Source organism: Oncorhynchus clarkii, unplaced genomic scaffold (genome assembly GCF_045791955.1).
Source record: "Oncorhynchus clarkii lewisi isolate Uvic-CL-2024 unplaced genomic scaffold, UVic_Ocla_1.0 unplaced_contig_4226_pilon_pilon, whole genome shotgun sequence".
NCBI classification, from domain to species: domain Eukaryota; kingdom Metazoa; phylum Chordata; class Actinopteri; order Salmoniformes; family Salmonidae; genus Oncorhynchus; species Oncorhynchus clarkii.
In genome coordinates, this window is record NW_027258087.1 from 49,968 (window position 1) to 68,519 (window position 18,552).

General features: G+C 44.2%; 12 non-coding genes across 12 annotated transcripts; all 12 read left to right on the plus strand.

The window, feature by feature from the left end:
- The first annotated feature begins 1,624 nt into the window (after window positions 1-1,624).
- On the plus strand, window positions 1,625-1,697 carry trnak-cuu (transfer RNA lysine (anticodon CUU)). The gene has a single exon. It is a non-coding gene; the product is annotated as a tRNA-Lys (tRNA).
- Window positions 1,698-4,339: 2,642 nt separating this feature from the next.
- Window positions 4,340-4,412, plus strand: trnak-cuu (transfer RNA lysine (anticodon CUU)). The gene has a single exon. It is a non-coding gene; the product is annotated as a tRNA-Lys (tRNA).
- Window positions 4,413-4,837: 425 nt separating this feature from the next.
- Window positions 4,838-4,910, plus strand: trnak-cuu (transfer RNA lysine (anticodon CUU)). The gene has a single exon. It is a non-coding gene; the product is annotated as a tRNA-Lys (tRNA).
- A 1,646-nt stretch (window positions 4,911-6,556) lies between these two features.
- trnak-cuu (transfer RNA lysine (anticodon CUU)) lies at window positions 6,557-6,629 on the plus strand. Its single transcript has one exon. It is a non-coding gene; the product is annotated as a tRNA-Lys (tRNA).
- A 2,274-nt stretch (window positions 6,630-8,903) lies between these two features.
- On the plus strand, window positions 8,904-8,976 carry trnak-cuu (transfer RNA lysine (anticodon CUU)). The gene has a single exon. It is a non-coding gene; the product is annotated as a tRNA-Lys (tRNA).
- Window positions 8,977-9,845: 869 nt separating this feature from the next.
- Window positions 9,846-9,918, plus strand: trnak-cuu (transfer RNA lysine (anticodon CUU)). Its single transcript has one exon. It is a non-coding gene; the product is annotated as a tRNA-Lys (tRNA).
- A 419-nt stretch (window positions 9,919-10,337) lies between these two features.
- trnak-cuu (transfer RNA lysine (anticodon CUU)) lies at window positions 10,338-10,410 on the plus strand. Its single transcript has one exon. It is a non-coding gene; the product is annotated as a tRNA-Lys (tRNA).
- Window positions 10,411-11,774: 1,364 nt separating this feature from the next.
- Window positions 11,775-11,847, plus strand: trnak-cuu (transfer RNA lysine (anticodon CUU)). Its single transcript has one exon. It is a non-coding gene; the product is annotated as a tRNA-Lys (tRNA).
- Window positions 11,848-12,772: 925 nt separating this feature from the next.
- trnak-cuu (transfer RNA lysine (anticodon CUU)) lies at window positions 12,773-12,845 on the plus strand. Its single transcript has one exon. It is a non-coding gene; the product is annotated as a tRNA-Lys (tRNA).
- A 1,648-nt stretch (window positions 12,846-14,493) lies between these two features.
- trnak-cuu (transfer RNA lysine (anticodon CUU)) lies at window positions 14,494-14,566 on the plus strand. Its single transcript has one exon. It is a non-coding gene; the product is annotated as a tRNA-Lys (tRNA).
- A 334-nt stretch (window positions 14,567-14,900) lies between these two features.
- Window positions 14,901-14,973, plus strand: trnak-cuu (transfer RNA lysine (anticodon CUU)). The gene has a single exon. It is a non-coding gene; the product is annotated as a tRNA-Lys (tRNA).
- Window positions 14,974-16,334: 1,361 nt separating this feature from the next.
- On the plus strand, window positions 16,335-16,407 carry trnak-cuu (transfer RNA lysine (anticodon CUU)). Its single transcript has one exon. It is a non-coding gene; the product is annotated as a tRNA-Lys (tRNA).
- The last annotated feature ends 2,145 nt before the right edge of the window (window positions 16,408-18,552 follow it).

Genomic DNA, 18,552 nt, shown 5'->3' on the forward strand with positions numbered 1-18,552 from the left:
GTATACTGCTGTATAAGTACAACACGCTAACAGATTGCACCACACGATCCATCAACAACACTCTCACTGATCACCATATTTTGCAGAAACTGGGCTGTACGATATTCGTACCAAGTCAAAAATACTATTGAGGTAACTGTCTAGCTCAGTCGGTAGAGCATGAGACTCTTAATCTCAGGGTCGTGGGTTCGAGCTCCACATTAGGTGATTATTTTCTCTGCCGAAGCACCAACTCACTTCGCAAACAGCCATCCGCTTGGAATTTCGAGCAGGCTTGCCAGCCTGCATAGCTGGTGATACAGAAGGCTATGAATTTGTATTCTATCTCTGACTGCACTCTGACCTGTCATCTCAATGACATACCTATTACCAATGAATTGTACTCCTAAATGGATTGAATAAATTATAATTTTCCGGACAAGAAATAGACAGGCAGAGGCTTCAAGAAGAATACTTGTTCCTGGTGGGCCTTGAACTCATAACCTTATCATCTAATTGCTGTATACTGCTGTATAAGTACAACACGCTAACAGATTGCACCACAGGATCCATCAACAACACTCTCACTGATCACCATATTTTGCAGAAACTGGGCTGTACGATATTCGTACCAAGTCAAAAATACTATTGAGGTACCTGGCTAGCTCAGTCGGCAGAGCATGAGACTCTTAATCTCAAGGTCGTGGGTTCGAGCCCCACGTTAGGTGATTATTTTCTCTGCCGAAGCACTAACTCACTTCGCAAACAGCCTGGAGCTTGGAATTTCGAGCAGGCTTGCATAGCTGGTGATACAGAAGGCTGTGAATTTGTATTCTATCTCTTCCTGCACTCTGACCTGTCATCTCAATGACATACCTATTACCAATGAATTGTACTCCTAAATGGATTGAATAAATTATCATTTTCCGGACAAGAAATAGACAGGCAGAGGCTTCAAGAAGAATACTTGCTCCTGGTGGGCCTTGAACTCATAACCTTCGCATCTAATTGCTGTATACTGCTGTATAAGTACAACACGCTAACAGATTGCACCACAGGCTCCATCAACAACACGCACCGATCACCATATTTTGCAGAAACTGGGATGTACGATATTCGAACCAACTCAAAATCACCATTGAGGTACCTGGCTAGCTCAGTCGGTAGAGCATGAGACTCTTAATCTCAGGGTCGTGGGTTTGAGCCCCACGTTAGGTGATTATTTTCTCTGCCGAAGCACCAACTCACTTCGCAAACAGCCATCCGCTTGGAATTTCGAGCAGGCTTGCCACACTGCATAGCTGGTGATACAGAAGGCTATGAATTTGTATTCTATCTCTGCCTGCACTCTGACCTGTCATCTCAATGACATACCTATTACCGATGAATTGTACTCCTAAATGGATTGAATAAATTATAATTTTCCGGACAAGAAATAGACAGGCAGAGGCTTCAAGAAGCATACTTGCTCCTGGTGGGCCTTGAACTCATAACCTTCGCATCTAATTGCTGTATACTGCTGTATAAGTACAACACGCTAACAGATTGCACCACAGGATCCATCAACAACACTCTCACTGATCACCATATTTTGCAGAAACTGGGCTGTACGATATTCGTACCAAGTCAAAAATACTATTGAGGTACCTGGCTAGCTCAGTCGGTAGAGCATGAGACTCTTAATCTCAGGGTCGTGGGTTCGAGCCCCACGTTAGGTGATTATTTTCTCTGCCGAAGCACCAACTCACTTCGCAAACAACCATCTGCTTGGAATTTCGAGCAAACTTGCCACACTGCATAGCTGGTGATACAGAAGACTATGAATTTGTATTCTATCTCTGCCTGCACTCTGACCTGTCATCTCAATGACATACCTATTACCGATGAATTGTACTCCTAAATGGATTGAATGAATTATCATTTTCCGGACAAGAGGCTTCAAGAACAATACTTGCTCCTGGTGGGGCTTGAACTCATAACCTTATCATCTAATTGCTGTATACTGCTGTATAAGTACAACACGCTAACAGATTGCACCACAGGATCCATCAACAACACTCGCACTGATCACCATATTTTGCAGAAACTGGGCTGTACGATATTCGTACCAAGTCAAAAATACTGTTGAGGTACCTGGCTAGCTCAGTCGGTAGAGCATGAGACTCTTAATCTCAGGTTCGTGGGTTTGAGCCCCACGTTAGGTGATTATTTTCTCTGCCGAAGCACCAACTCACTTCGCAAACAGCCATCCGCTTGGAATTTCGAGCAGGCTTGCCACACTGCATAGCTGGTGATACAGAAGGCTATGAATTTGTATTCTATCTCTGCCTGCACTCTGACCTGTCATCTCAATGACATACCTATTACCGATGAATTGTACTCCTAAATGGATTGAATAAATTATCATTTTCCGGACAAGAAATAGACAGGCAGAGGCTTCAAGAACAATACTTGCTCCTGGTGGGGCTTGAACTCATAACCTTATCATCTAATTGCTGTATACTGCTGTAGAAGTACAACACGCTAACAGATTGCACCACAGGATCCATCAACAACACTCTCACTGATCACCATATTTTGCAGAAACTGGGCTGTACGATATTCGTACCAAGTCAAAAACACTACTGAGGTACCTGGCTAGCTCAGTCGGTAGAGCATGATACTCTTAATCTCAGGGTCGTGGGTTCGAGCCCCACGTTAGGTGATTATTTTCTCTGCCGAAGCACTAACTCACTTCGCAAACAGCCATCCGCTTGGAATTTCGAGCAGGCTTGCCACACTGCATAGCTGGTGATACAGAAGGCTATGAATTTGTATTCTATCTCTTCCTGCACTCTGACCTGTCATCTCAATGACATACCTATTACCAATGAATTGTACTCCTAAATGGATTGAATAAATTATCATTTTCCGGACAAGAAATAGACAGGCAGAGGCTTCAAGAAGAATACTTGCTCCTGCTGGGCCTTGAACTCATAACCTTCGCATCTAATTCAAATCAAATCAAATCAAATCAAATGTATTTATATAGCCCTTCGTACATCAGCTGATATCTCAAAGTGCTGTACAAAAACCCAGCCTAAAACCCCAAACAGCAAGCAATGCAGGTGTAGAAGCACGGTGGCTAGGAAAAACTCCCTAGAAAGGCCAAAACCTAGGAAGAAACCTAGAGAGGAACCAGGCTATGTGGGGTGGCCAGTCCTCTTCTGGCTGTGCCGGGTGGAGATTATAACAAAACATGGTCAAGATGTTCAAATGTTCATAGATGACCAGCATGGTCGAATAATAATAAGGCAGAATAGTTGAAACTGGAGCAGCAGCACAGTCAGGTGGACTGGGGACAGCAAGGAGTCATCATGTCAGGTATTCCTGGGGCATGGTCCTAGGGCTCAGGTCAGTTGAAACTGGAGCAGCAGCACAGCCAGGTGGACTGGGGACAGCAAGGAGTCATCATGTCAGGTAGTCCTGGGGCATAGTCCTAGGGCTCAGGTCCTCCGAGAGAGAGAAAGAGAGAAGGAGAGAATTAGAGAACGCACACTTAGATTCACACAGGACACCGAATAGGACAGGAGAAGTACTCCAGATATAACAAACTGACCCTAGCCCCCCGACACATAAACTACTGCAGCATAAATACTGGAGGCTGAGACAGGAGGGGTCAGGAGACACTGTGGCCCACTCCGAGGACAACCCCGGACAGGGCCAAACAGGAAGGATATAATTGCTGTATACTGCTGTATAAGTACAACACGCTAACAGATTGCACCACAGGATCCATCAACAACACTCTCACTGATCACCATATTTTGCAGAAACTGGGCTGTACGATATTCGTACCAAGTCAAAAATACTATTGAGGTACCTGGCTAGCTCAGTCGGTAGAGCATGAGACTCTTAATCTCAGGTTCGTGGGTTTGAGCCCCACGTTAGGTGATTATTTTCTCTGCCGAAGCACCAACTCACTTCGCAAACAGCCATCCGCTTGGAATTTCGAGCAGGCTTGCCACACTGCATAGCTGGTGATACAGAAGGCTATGAATTTGTATTCTAGCTCTGCCTGCACTCTGACCTGTCATCTCAATGACATACCTACTACCAATGAACTGTAATCCTAAATGGTTTGAATAAATTATCATTTTCCGGACAAGAAATAGACAGGCAGAGGCTTCAAGAAGAATATTTGCTCCTGGTGGGGCTTGAACTCATAACCTTGTCATCTAATTGCTGTATACTGCTGTATAAGTACAACACGCTAACAGATTGCACCACAGGATCCATCAACAACACTCTCACTGATCACCATATTTTGCAGAAACTGGGCTGTACGATATTCGTACCAAGTCAAAAATACTACTGAGGTACCTGGCTAGCTCAGTCGGTAGAGCATGAGACTCTTAATCTCAGGGTCGTGGGTTCGAGCCCCACGTTAGGTGATTATATTCTCTGCCGAAGCACCAACTCACTTCGCAAACAGCCATCCGCTTGGAATTTCGAGCAGGCTTGCCACACTGCATAGCTGGTGATACAGAAGGCTATGAATTTGTATTCTATCTCTGCCTGCACTCCGACCTGTCATCTCAATGACATACCTATTACTGATGAATTGTACTCCTAAATGGATTGAATAAATTATCATTTTCCGGACAAGAAATAGACAGGCAGAGGCTTCAAGAAGCATACTTGCTCCTGGTGGGCCTTGAACTCATAACCTTCGCATCTAATTGCTGTATACTGCTGTATAAGTACAACACGCTAACAGATTGCACCGCAGGATCCATCAACAACACGCACTGATCACCATATTTTGCAGAAACTGGGCTGTACGATATTCGTACCAAGTCAAAAATACTATTCACGTACCTGGCTAGCTCAGTCGGTAGAGCATGAGACTCTTAATCTCAGGGTCGTGGGTTCGAGCCCCACGTTAGGTGATTATTTTCTCTGCCGAAGCACCAACTCACTTCGCAAACAACCATCCGCTTTGAATTTCGAGCAAGCTTGCCACACTGCATAGCTGGTGATACAGAAGACTATGAATTTGTATTCTATCTCTGCCTACACTCTGACCTGTCATCTCAATGACATACCTATTACCGGTGAATTGTACTCCTAAATGGATTGAATAAATTATCATTTTCCGGACAAGAAATAGACAGGCAGAGGCTTCAAGAACAATACTTGCTCCTGGTGGAGCTTGAACTCATAACCTTATCATCTAATTGCTGTATACTGCTGTATAAGTACAACACGCTAACAGATTGCACCACAGGATCCATCAACAACACTCTCACTGATCACCATATTTTGCAGAAACTGGGCTGTACGATATTCGAACCAACTCAAAATCACCATTGAGGTAACTGGCTAGCTCAGTCGGCAGAGCATGAGACTCTTAATCTCAGGGTCGTGGGTTCGAGCTCCACGTTAGGTGATTATTTTCTCTGCCGAAGCACCAACTCACTTCGCAAACATTCTGTAGCTTGGAATTACGAGCAGGCTTGCATAGCTGGTGATCCAGAAGGCTGTGAATTTGTATTCTATCTCTTCCTGCACTCTGACCTGTCATCTCAATGACATACCTATTACCAATGAATTGTACTCCTAAATGGATTGAATAAATTATCATTTTCCGGACAAGAAATAGACAGGCAGAGGCTTCAAGAAGAATACTTGCTCCTGGTGGGCCTTGAACTCATAACCTTCGCATCTAATTCAAATCAAATCAAATCAAATCAAATTTATTTATATATCCCTTCGTACATCAGCTGATATCTCAAAGTGCTGTACAGAAACCCAGCCTAAAACCCCAAACAGCAAGCAATGCAGGTGTAGAAGCACGGTGGCTAGGAAAAACTCCCTAGAAAGGCCAAAACCTAGGAAGAAACCTAGAGAGGAACCAGGCTATGTGGGGTGGCCAGTCCTCTTCTGGCTGTGCCGGGTGGAGATTATAACAAAACATGGTCAAGATGTTCAAATGTTCATAGATGACCAGCATGGTCGAATAATAATAAGGCAGAATAGTTGAAACTGGAGCAGCAGCACAGTCAGGTGGACTGGGGACAGCAAGGAGTCATCATGTCAGGTATTCCTGGGGCATGGTCCTAGGGCTCAGGTCAGTTGAAACTGGAGCAGCAGCACAGCCAGGTGGACTGGGGACAGCAAGGAGTCATCATGTCAGGTAGTCCTGGGGCATAGTCCTAGGGCTCAGGTCCTCCGAGAGAGAGAAAGAGAGAAGGAGAGAATTAGAGAACGCACACTTAGATTCACACAGGACACCGAATAGGACAGGAGAAGTACTCCAGATATAACAAACTGACCCTAGCCCCCCGACACATAAACTACTGCAGCATAAATACTGGAGGCTGAGACAGGAGGGGTCAGGAGACACTGTGGCCCACTCCGAGGACACCCCCGGACAGGGCCAAACAGGAAGGATATAATTGCTGTATACTGCTGTATAAGTACAACACGCTAACAGATTGCACCACAGGATCCATCAACAACACGCACTGATCACCATATTTTACAGAAACTGGGATGTACGATATTCGAACCAACTCAAAATCACCATTGAGGTACCTGGCTAGCTCAGTCGGTAGAGCATGAGACTCTTAATCTCAGGGTCGTGGGTTCGAGCCCCACGTTAGGTGATTATTTTCTCTGCCGAAACACCAACTCACTTCGCAAACAACCATACGCTTGGAATTTCGAGCAAGCTTGCCACACTGCATAGCTGGTGATACCGAAGGCTATGAATTTGTATTGTATCTCTGCCTGCACTCTGACCTGTCATCTCAATGACATACCTATTACCGATGAATTGTACTCCTAAATGGATTGAATAAATTATCATTTTCCGGACAAGAAATAGACAGGCAGAGGCTTCAAGAACAATACTTGCTCCTGGTGGGGCTTGAACTCATAACCTTATCATCTAATTGCTGTATACTGCTGTATAAGTACAACACGCTAACAGATTGCACCACACGATCCATCAACAACACTCTCACTGATCACCATATTTTGCAGAAACTGGGCTGTACGATATTCGTACCAAGTCAAAAATACTATTGCGGTACCTGGCTAGCTCAGTCGGTAGAGCATGAGACTCTTAATCTTAGGGTCGTGGGTTCGAGCTCCACATTAGGTGATTATTTTCTCTGCCGAAGCACCAACTCACTTCGCAAACAGCCATCCGCTTGGAATTTCGAGCAGTCTTGCAAGCCTGCATAGCTGGTGATACATAAGGCTATGAATTTGTATTCTATCCCTGCCTGCACTCTGACCTGTCATCTCAATGACATACCTATTACCGATGAATTGTACTCCTAAATGGATTGAATAAATTTTCATTTTCCGGGAAAGAAATAGACAAGCAGAGGCTTCCAGAACAATTCTTGCTCCTGGTGGGGCTTGAACTCATAACCTTATCATCTAATTGCTGTATACTGCTGTATAAGTACAACACGCTAACAGATTGCACCACAGGATCCATCAACAACACTCTCACTGATCACCATATTTTGCAGAAACTGGGCTGTACGATATTCGTACCAAGTCAAAAATACTAGTGAGGTACCTGGCTTGCTCAATCGGTAGAGCATGAGACTCTTAATCTCAGGTTCGTGGGTTCGAGCCCCACGTTAGGTGATTATTTTCTCTGCCGAAGCACCAACTCACTTCGCAAACAACCATCCGCTTGGAATTTCGAGCAAGCTTGCCACACTGCATAGCTGGTGATACAGAAGGCTATGAATTTGTATTCTATCTCTGCCTACACTCTGACCTGTCATCTCAATGACATACCTATTACAGGTGAATTGTACTCCTAAATGGATTGAATAAATTATCATTTTCCGGAAAAGAAATAGACAGGCAGAGGCTTCAAGAACAATACTTGCTCCTGGTGGAGCTTGAACTCATAACCTTATCATCTAATTGCTGTATACTGCTGTATAAGTACAACACGCTAACAGATTGCACCACAGGATCCATCAACAACACTCTCACTGATCACCATATTTTGCAGAAACTGGGCTGTACGATATTCGTACCAAGTCAAAAATACTATTGAGGTACCTGGCTAGCTCAGTCGGCAGAGCATGAGACTCTTAATCTCAGGGTCGTGGGTTCGAGCCCCACGTTAGGTGATTATTTTCTCTGCCGAAACACTTCACTTCGCAAACAACCATCCGCTTGGAATTTCGAGCAAGCTTGCCACACTGCATAGCTGGTGATACAGAAGGCTATGAATGTGTATTCTATCTCTGCCTGCACTCTGACCGTCATCTCAATGACATACCTATTACCGGTGAATTGTACTCCTAAATGGATTGAATAAATTATCCTTTTCCGGAAAAGAAATAGACAGGCAGAAGCTTCAAGAACAATACTTGCTCCTGGTGGGGCTTGAACTCATAACCTTATCATCTAATTGCTGTATACTGCTGTATAAGTACAACACGCTAACAGATTGCACCACAGGATCCATCAACAACACTCTCACTGATCACCATATTTTGCAGAAACTGGGATGTAAGATATTCGAACCAACTCAAAATCACCATCGAGGTACCTGGCTAGCTCAGTCGGTAGAGCATGAGACTCTTAATCTCAGGGTCGTGGTTTCGAGCCCCACGTTGGACTTTCGAGCAAGCTTGCCACACTGCATAGCTGATGATACAGAAGGCTATGCATTTGTATTCTAACTCTGCCTGCACTCTGACCTGTCATCTGAATGACATACCTATTACCGATGAATTGTACTCCTAAATGGATTGAATAAATGATCATTTTCCGGACAAGAAATAGACAGGCAGAGGCTTCAAGAACAATACTTGCTCCTGGTGGGGCTTGAACTCATAACCTTATCATCGTACCAAGTCAAAACCTTATTCGTACCAAGTCAAAAATACTATTGAGGTACCTGGCTAGCTCAGTCGGTAGAGCATGAGACTCTTAATCTCAGGGTCGTGGGTTCGAGCCCCACGTTAGGTGACTATTTTCCCTGCCGAAGCACCAACTCACTTCACAAACAGCCATCCGCTTGGAATTTCGAGCAGGCTTGCCAGCCTGCATGGCTGGTGATACATAGAAGGCTATGAATTTGTATTCTATCTCTGCCTGCACTCTGACCTGTCATCACAATGACATACCTATTACCAATGAATTTTACTCCTAAATGGATTGAATAAATTATCATTTTCCGGACAAGAAATAGACAGGCAGAGGCTTCAAGAACAATACTTGCTCCTGGTGGGGCTTGAACTCATAACCTTATCATCTAATTGCTGTATACTGCTGTATAAGTACAACACACTAACAGATTGCACCACAGGATCCATCAACAACACGCACTGATCACCATATTTTGCTAAAACTGGAATGTAAGATATTCGAACCAACTCAAAATCACCATCGAGGTACCTGGCTAGCTCAGTCGGTAGAGCATGAGACTCTTAATCTCAGGGTCGTGGTTTCGAGCCCAACGTTGGACTTTCGAGCAAGCTTGCCACACTGCATAGCTGATGATACAGAAGGCTATGAATTTGTGTTCTATCTCTGCCTGCACTCTGACCTGTCATCTCAATGACATACCTATTACCAATGAATTGTACTCCTAAATGGATTGAATAAATTATAATTTTCCGGACAAGAAATAGACAGGCAGAGGCTTCAAGAAGAATACTTGCTCCTGGTGGGCCTTGAACTCATAACCTTCGCATCTAATTGCTGTATACTGCTGTATAAGTACAACACGCTAACAGATTGCACCACAGGATCCATCAACAACACGCACTGATCACCATATTTTGCAGAAACTGGGATGTAAGATATTCGAACTAACTCAAAATCACCATCGAAGTACCTGGCTAGCTCAGTCGGTAGAGCATGAGACTCTTAATCTCAGGGTCGTGGGTTCGAGCCCCACGTTAGGTGATTATTTTCTCTGCCGGAGCACTTCGCAAACAACCATCCGCTTGGAATTTCGAGCAAGCTTGCCACACTGCATAGCTGGTGATACAGAAGGCTATGAATTTGTATTCTATCTCTGCCTGCACTCTGACCTGTCATCTCAATTACATACCTATTACAGATGAATTGTACTCCTAAATGGATTGAATAAATTATCATTTTCCGGACAAGAAATAGACAGGCAGAGGCTTCAAGAACAATACTTGCTCCTGGTGGGGCTTGAACTCATAACCTTGTCATCTAATTGCTGTATACTGCTGTATAAGTACAACACGCTAACAGATTGCACCACAGGATCCATCAACAACACTCTCACTGATCACCATATTTTGCAGAAACTGGGCTGTACGATATTCGTACCAAGTCAAAAATACTATTCACGTACCTGGCTAGCTCAGTCGGTAGAGCATGAGACTCTTAATCTCAGGGTCGTGGGTTCGAGCCCCACGTTAGGTGACTATTTTCCCTGCCGAAGCACCAACTCACTTCACAAACAGCCATCCGCTTGGAATTTCGAGCAGGCTTGCCAGCCTGCATGGCTGGTGATACATAGAAGGCTATGAATTTGTATTCTATCTCTGCCTGCACTCTGACCTGTCATCACAATGACATACCTGGGGCTTGAACTGAATTTTACTCCTAAATGGATTGAATAAATTATCATTTTCCGGACAAGAAATAGACAGGCAGAGGCTTCAAGAACAATACTTGCTCCTGGTGGGGCTTGAACTCATAACCTTATCATCTAATTGCTGTATACTGCTGTATAAGTACAACATACTAACAGATTGCACCACAGGATCCATCAACAACACGCACTGATCACCATATTTTGCTAAAACTGGGATGTAAGATATTCGAACCAACTCAAAATCACCATCGAGGTACCTGGCTAGCTCAGTCGGTAGAGCATGAGACTCTTAATCTCAGGGTCGTGGTTTCGAGCCCAACGTTGGACTTTCGAGCAAGCTTGCCACACTGCATAGCTGATGATACAGAAGGCTATGAATTTGTGTTCTATCTCTGCCTGCACTCTGACCTGTCATCTCAATGACATACCTATTACCAATGAATTGTACTCCTAAATGGATTGAATAAATTATAATTTTCCGGACAAGAAATAGACAGGCAGAGGCTTCAAGAAGAATACTTGCTCCTGGTGGGCCTTGAACTCATAACCTTCGCATCTAATTGCTGTATACTGCTGTATAAGTACAACACGCTAACAGATTGCACCACAGGATCCATCAACAACACGCACTGATCACCATATTTTGCAGAAACTGGGATGTAAGATATTCGAACTAACTCAAAATCACCATCGAAGTACCTGGCTAGCTCAGTCGGTAGAGCATGAGACTCTTAATCTCAGGGTCGTGGGTTCGAGCCCCACTTTAGGTGATTATTTTCTCTGCCGGAGCACTTCGCAAACAACCATCCGCTTGGAATTTCGAGCAAGCTTGCCACACTGCATAGCTGGTGATACAGAAGGCTATGAATTTGTATTCTATCTCTGCCTGCACTCTGACCTGTCATCTCAATTACATACCTATTACAGATGAATTGTACTCCTAAATGGATTGAATAAATTATCATTTTCCGGACAAGAAATAGACAGGCAGAGGCTTCAAGAACAATACTTGCTCCTGGTGGTGCTTGAACTCATAACCTTGTCATCTAATTGCTGTATACTGCTGTATAAGTACAACACGCTAACAGATTGCACCACAGGATCCATCAACAACACTCTCACTGATCACCATATTTTGCAGAAACTGGGCTGTACGATATTCGTACCAAGTCAAAAATACTATTCACGTACCTGGCTAGCTCAGTCGGTAGAGCATGAGACTCTTAATCTCAGGGTCGTGGGTTCGAGCCCCACGTTAGGTGATTATTTTCTCTGCCGAAGCACCAACTCACTTCGCAAACAACCATCCGCTTGGAATTTCGAGCAAGCTTGCCACACTGCATAGCTGGTGATACAGAAGGCTATGAATTTGTATTCTATCCCTGCCTGCACTCTGACCTGTCATCTCAATGACATACCTATTACCGATGAATTGTACTCCTAAATGGATTGAATAAATTATCATTTTCCGGACAAGAAATAGACAGGCAGAGGCTTCAAGAACAATACTTGCTCCTGGTGGAGCTTGAACTCATAACCTTATCATCTAATTGCTGTATACTGCTGTATAAGTACAACACGCTAACAGATTGCACCACAGGATCCATCAACAACACTCTCACTGATCACCATATTTTGCAGAAACTGGGCTGTACGATATTCGTACCAAGTCAAAAATACTATTGAGGTACCTGGCTAGCTCAGTCGGCAGAGCATGAGACTCTTAATCTCAGGGTCGTGGGTTCGAGCCCCACGTTAGGTGATTATTTTCTCTGCCGAAGCACCAACTCACTTCGCAAACAGCCATCCGCTTGGAATTTCGAGCAGGCTTGCCACACTGCATAGCTGGTGATACAGAAGGCTATGAATTTGTATTCTATCTCTGCCTGCACTCCGACCTGTCATCTCAATGACATACCTATTACCGATGAATTGTACTCCTAAATGGATTGAATAAATTATCATTTTCCGGACAAGAAATAGACAGGCAGAGGCTTCAAGAAGCATACTTGCTCCTGGTGGACCTTGAACTCATAACCTTCGCATCTAATTGCTGTATACTGCTGTATAAGTACAACACGCTAACAGATTGCACCGCAGGATCCATCAACAACACGCACTGATCACCATATTTTGCAGAAACTGGGCTGTACGATATTCGTACCAAGTCAAAAATACTATTCACGTACCTGGCTAGCTCAGTCGGTAGAGCATGAGACTCTTAATCTCAGGGTCGTGGGTTCGAGCCCCACGTTAGGTGATTATTTTCTCTGCCGAAGCACCAACTCACTTCGCAAACAACCATCCGCTTGGAATTTCGAGCAGGCTTGCCAGCCTGCATGGCTGGTGATACATAGAAGGCTATGAATTTGTATTCTATCTCTGCCTGCACTCTGACCTGTCATCACAATGACATACCTATTACCAATGAATTTTACTCCTAAATGGATTGAATAAATTATCATTTTCCGGACAAGAAATAGACAGGCAGAGGCTTCAAGAACAATACTTGCTCCTGGTGGAGCTTGAACTCATAACCTTATCATCTAATTGCTGTATACTGCTGTATAAGTACAACACGCTAACAGATTGCACCACAGGATCCATCAACAACACTCTCACTGATCACCATATTTTGCAGAAACTGGGCTGTACGATATTCGAACCAACTCAAAATCACCATTGAGGTAACTGGCTAGCTCAGTCGGCAGAGCATGAGACTCTTAATCTCAGGGTCGTGGGTTCGAGCTCCACGTTAGGTGATTATTTTCTCTGCCGAAGCACCAACTCACTTCGCAAACATTCTGTAGCTTGGAATTACGAGCAGGCTTGCATAGCTGGTGATCCAGAAGGCTGTGAATTTGTATTCTATCTCTTCCTGCACTCTGACCTGTCATCTCAATGACATACCTATTACCAATGAATTGTACTCCTAAATGGATTGAATAAATTATCATTTTCCGGACAAGAAATAGACAGGCAGAGGCTTCAAGAAGAATACTTGCTCCTGGTGGGCCTTGAACTCATAACCTTCGCATCTAATTCAAATCAAATCAAATCAAATCAAATTTATTTATATATCCCTTCGTACATCAGCTGATATCTCAAAGTGCTGTACAGAAACCCAGCCTAAAACCCCAAACAGCAAGCAATGCAGGTGTAGAAGCACGGTGGCTAGGAAAAACTCCCTAGAAAGGCCAAAACCTAGGAAGAAACCTAGAGAGGAACCAGGCTATGTGGGGTGGCCAGTCCTCTTCTGGCTGTGCCGGGTGGAGATTATAACAAAACATGGTCAAGATGTTCAAATGTTCATAGATGACCAGCATGGTCGAATAATAATAAGGCAGAATAGTTGAAACTGGAGCAGCAGCACAGTCAGGTGGACTGGGGACAGCAAGGAGTCATCATGTCAGGTATTCCTGGGGCATGGTCCTAGGGCTCAGGTCAGTTGAAACTGGAGCAGCAGCACAGCCAGGTGGACTGGGGACAGCAAGGAGTCATCATGTCAGGTAGTCCTGGGGCATAGTCCTAGGGCTCAGGTCCTCCGAGAGAGAGAAAGAGAGAAGGAGAGAATTAGAGAACGCACACTTAGATTCACACAGGACACCGAATAGGACAGGAGAAGTACTCCAGATATAACAAACTGACCCTAGCCCCCCGACACATAAACTACTGCAGCATAAATACTGGAGGCTGAGACAGGAGGGGTCAGGAGACACTGTGGCCCACTCCGAGGACACCCCCGGACAGGGCCAAACAGGAAGGATATAATTGCTGTATACTGCTGTATAAGTACAACACGCTAACAGATTGCACCACAGGATCCATCAACAACACGCACTGATCACCATATTTTACAGAAACTGGGATGTACGATATTCGAACCAACTCAAAATCACCATTGAGGTACCTGGCTAGCTCAGTCGGTAGAGCATGAGACTCTTAATCTCAGGGTCGTGGGTTCGAGCCCCACGTTAGGTGATTATTTTCTCTGCCGAAACACCAACTCACTTCGCAAACAACCATACGCTTGGAATTTCGAGCAAGCTTGCCACACTGCATAGCTGGTGATACCGAAGGCTATGAATTTGTATTGTATCTCTGCCTGCACTCTGACCTGTCATCTCAATGACATACCTATTACCGATGAATTGTACTCCTAAATGGATTGAATAAATGATCATTTTCCGGACAAGCAATAGACAGGCAGAGGCTTCAAGAACAATACTTGCTCCTGGTGGGGCTTGAACTCATAACCTTATCATCGTACCAAGTCAAAACCTTATTCGTACCAAGTCAAAAATACTATTGAGGTACCTGGCTAGCTCAGTCGGTAGAGCATGAGACTCTTAATCTCAGGGTCGTGGGTTCGAGCCCCACGTTAGGTGACTATTTTCCCTGCCGAAGCACCAACTCACTTCACAAACAGCCATCCGCTTGGAATTTCGAGCAGGCTTGCCAGCCTGCATGGCTGGTGATACATAGAAGGCTATGAATTTGTATTCTATCTCTGCCTGCACTCTGACCTGTCATCACAATGACATACCTATTACCAATGAATTTTACTCCTAAATGGATTGAATAAATTATCATTTTCCGGACAAGAAATAGACAGGCAGAGGCTTCAAGAACAATACTTGCTCCTGGTGGGGCTTGAACTCATAACCTTATCATCTAATTGCTGTATACTGCTGTATAAGTACAACACGCTAACAGATTGCACCACAGGATCCATCAACAACACGCACTGATCACCATATTTTGCTAAAACTGGGATGTAAGATATTCGAACCAACTCAAAATCAACATCGAGGTACCTGGCTAGCTCAGTCGGTAGAGCATGAGACTCTTAATCTCAGGGTCGTGGTTTCGAGCCCCACGTTGGACTTTCGAGCAAGCTTGCCACACTGCATAGCTGATGATACAGAAGGCTATGAATTTGTGTTCTATCTCTGCCTGCACTCTGACCTGTCATCTCAATGACATACCTATTACCAATGAATTGTACTCCTAAATGGATTGAATAAATTATAATTTTCCGGACAAGAAATAGACAGGCAGAGGCTTCAAGAAGAATACTTGCTCCTGGTGGGCCTTGAACTCATAACCTTCGCATCTAATTGCTGTATACTGCTGTATAAGTACAACACGCTAACAGATTGCACCACAGGATCCATCAACAACACGCACTGATCACCATATTTTGCAGAAACTGGGATGTAAGATATTCGAACTAACTCAAAATCACCATCGAAGTACCTGGCTAGCTCAGTCGGTAGAGCATGAGACTCTTAATCTCAGGGTCGTGGGTTCCAGCCCCACGTTAGGTGATTATTTTCTCTGCCGGAGCACTTCGCAAACAACCATCCGCTTGGAATTTCGAGCAAGCTTGCCACACTGCATAGCTGGTGATACAGAAGGCTATGAATTTGTATTCTATCTCTGCCTGCACTCTGACCTGTCATCTCAATTACATACCTATTACAGATGAATTGTACTCCTAAATGGATTTAATAAATTATCATTTTCCGGACAAGAAATAGACAGGCAGAGGCTTCAAGAACAATACTTGCTCCTGGTGGGGCTTGAACTCATAACCTTATCATCTAATTGCTGTATACTGCTATATAAGTACAACACGCTAACAGATTGCACCTCAGGATCCATCAACAACACTCTCACTGATCACCATATTTTGCAGAAACTGGGCTGTACGATATTCGTACCAAGTCAAAAATACTACTGAGGTACCTGGCTAGCTCAGTCGGTAGAGCATGAGACTCTTAATCTCAGGGTCGTGGGTTCGAGCCCCACGTTAGGTGACTATTTTCTCTGCCGAAGCACCATCACTTCGCAAACAGCCATCCGCTTGGAATTTCGAGCAGGCTTCCCAGCCTGCATAGCTGGTGATACAGAAGGCTATGAATTTGTGTTCTATCTCTGCCTGCACTCTGACCTGTCATCTCAATGACATACCTATTACCAATGAATTGTACTCCTAAATGGATTGAATAAATTATCATTTTCCGGACAAGAAATAGACAGGCAGAGGCTTCAAGAAGAATACTTGCTCCTGGTGGGCCTTGAACTCATAACCTTCGCATTTAATTGCTGTATACTGCTGTATAAGTACAACACGCTAACAGATTGCACCACAGGATCCATCAATAACACGCACTGATCACCATATTTTGCAGAAACTGGGATGTACGATATTCGTACCAGGTCAAAGATACTGTTGAGGTACCTGGCTAGCTCAGTTGGTAGAGCATGAGACTCTTAATCTCAGGGTCGTGGGTTCGAGCCCAACGTTAGGTGACTATTTTCTCTGCCGAAGCACTACCTCACTTCGCAAACAGCCATCCGCTTGGAATTTCGAGCAAGCTTGCCACACTGCATATCTGGTGATACAGAAGGCTATGAATTTGTATTCTATCTCTGCCTGCACTCTGACCTGTCATCTCAATGGATTGAATAAATTATCATTTTCCGGACAAGAAATAGACAGGCAGAGGCTTCAAGAAGAATACTTGCTCCTGGTGGGCCTTGAACTCATAACCTTCGCATTTAATTGCTGTATACTGCTGTATAAGTACAACACGCTAACAGATTGCACCACAGGATCCATCAACAACACGCACTGATCACCATATTTTGCAGAAACTGGGATGTACGATATTCGAACCAACTCAAAATCACCATTGAGGCACCTGGCTAGCTCAGTCGGTAGAGCATGAGACTCTTAATCTCAGGGTCGTGGGTTCGAGCCACACGTTAGGTGATTTTTTTCTCTGCCAAAGCACCAACTCACTTCGCAAACAACCATCCGCTTGGAATTTCGAGCAAGCTTGCCACACTGCATAGCTGGTGATACAGAAGGCTATGAATTTGTATTCTATCTCTGCCTGCACTCTGACCTGTCATCTCAATGACATACCTATTACAGATGAATTGTACTCCTAAATGGATTGAATAAATTATCATTTTCCGGACAAGAAATAGACAGGCAGAGGCTTCAAGAACAATACTTGCTCCTGGTGGGGCTTGAACTCATAACCTTATCATCTAATTGCTGTTTACTGCTGTATAAGTACAACACGCTAACAGATTGCACCACAGGATCCATCAACAACACTCTCACTGATCACCATATTTTGCAGAAACTGGGCTGTACGATATTCGTACCAAGTCAAAACTACTTTTGAGGTACCTGGCTAGCTCAGTCGTTAGAGCATGAGACTCTTAATTTCATGGTCGTGGGTTCGAGCCCCACGTTAGGTGACTATTTTCTCTGCCGAAGCACCAACTCACTTCGCAAACAGCCATCCGCTTGGAATTTCGAGCAGGCTTACCAGCCTGCATAGCTGGTGATACATAGAAGATACATAGAAGGCTATGAATTTGTATTCTATCTCTGCCTGCACTCTGACCTGTCATCACAATGACATACCTATTACCAATGAATTGTACTCCTAAATGGATTGAATAAATTATCATTTTCCGGACAAGAAATAGACAGGCAGAGGCTTCAAGAAGAATACTTGCTCCTGGTGGGCCTTGAACTCATAACCTTCGCATCTAATTGCTGTATACTGCTGTATAAGTACAACACGCTAACAGATTGCACCACAGGATCCATCAACAACACGCACTGATCACCATATTTTGCAGAAACTGGGATGTAAGATATTCGAACCAACTCAAAATCACCATCGAGGTACCTGGCTAGCTCAGTCGGTAGAGCATGAGACTCTTAATCTCAGGGTCGTGGTTTCGAGCCCCACGTTGGAATTTCGAGCAAGCTTGCCACACTGCATAGCTGGTGATACAGAAGGCTATGAATTTGTATTCTATCTCTGCCTGCACTCTGACCTGTCATCTCAATGACATACCTATTACCAATGAATTGTACTCCTAAATGGATTGAATAAATTATAATTTTCCGGACAAGAAATAGACAGGCAGAG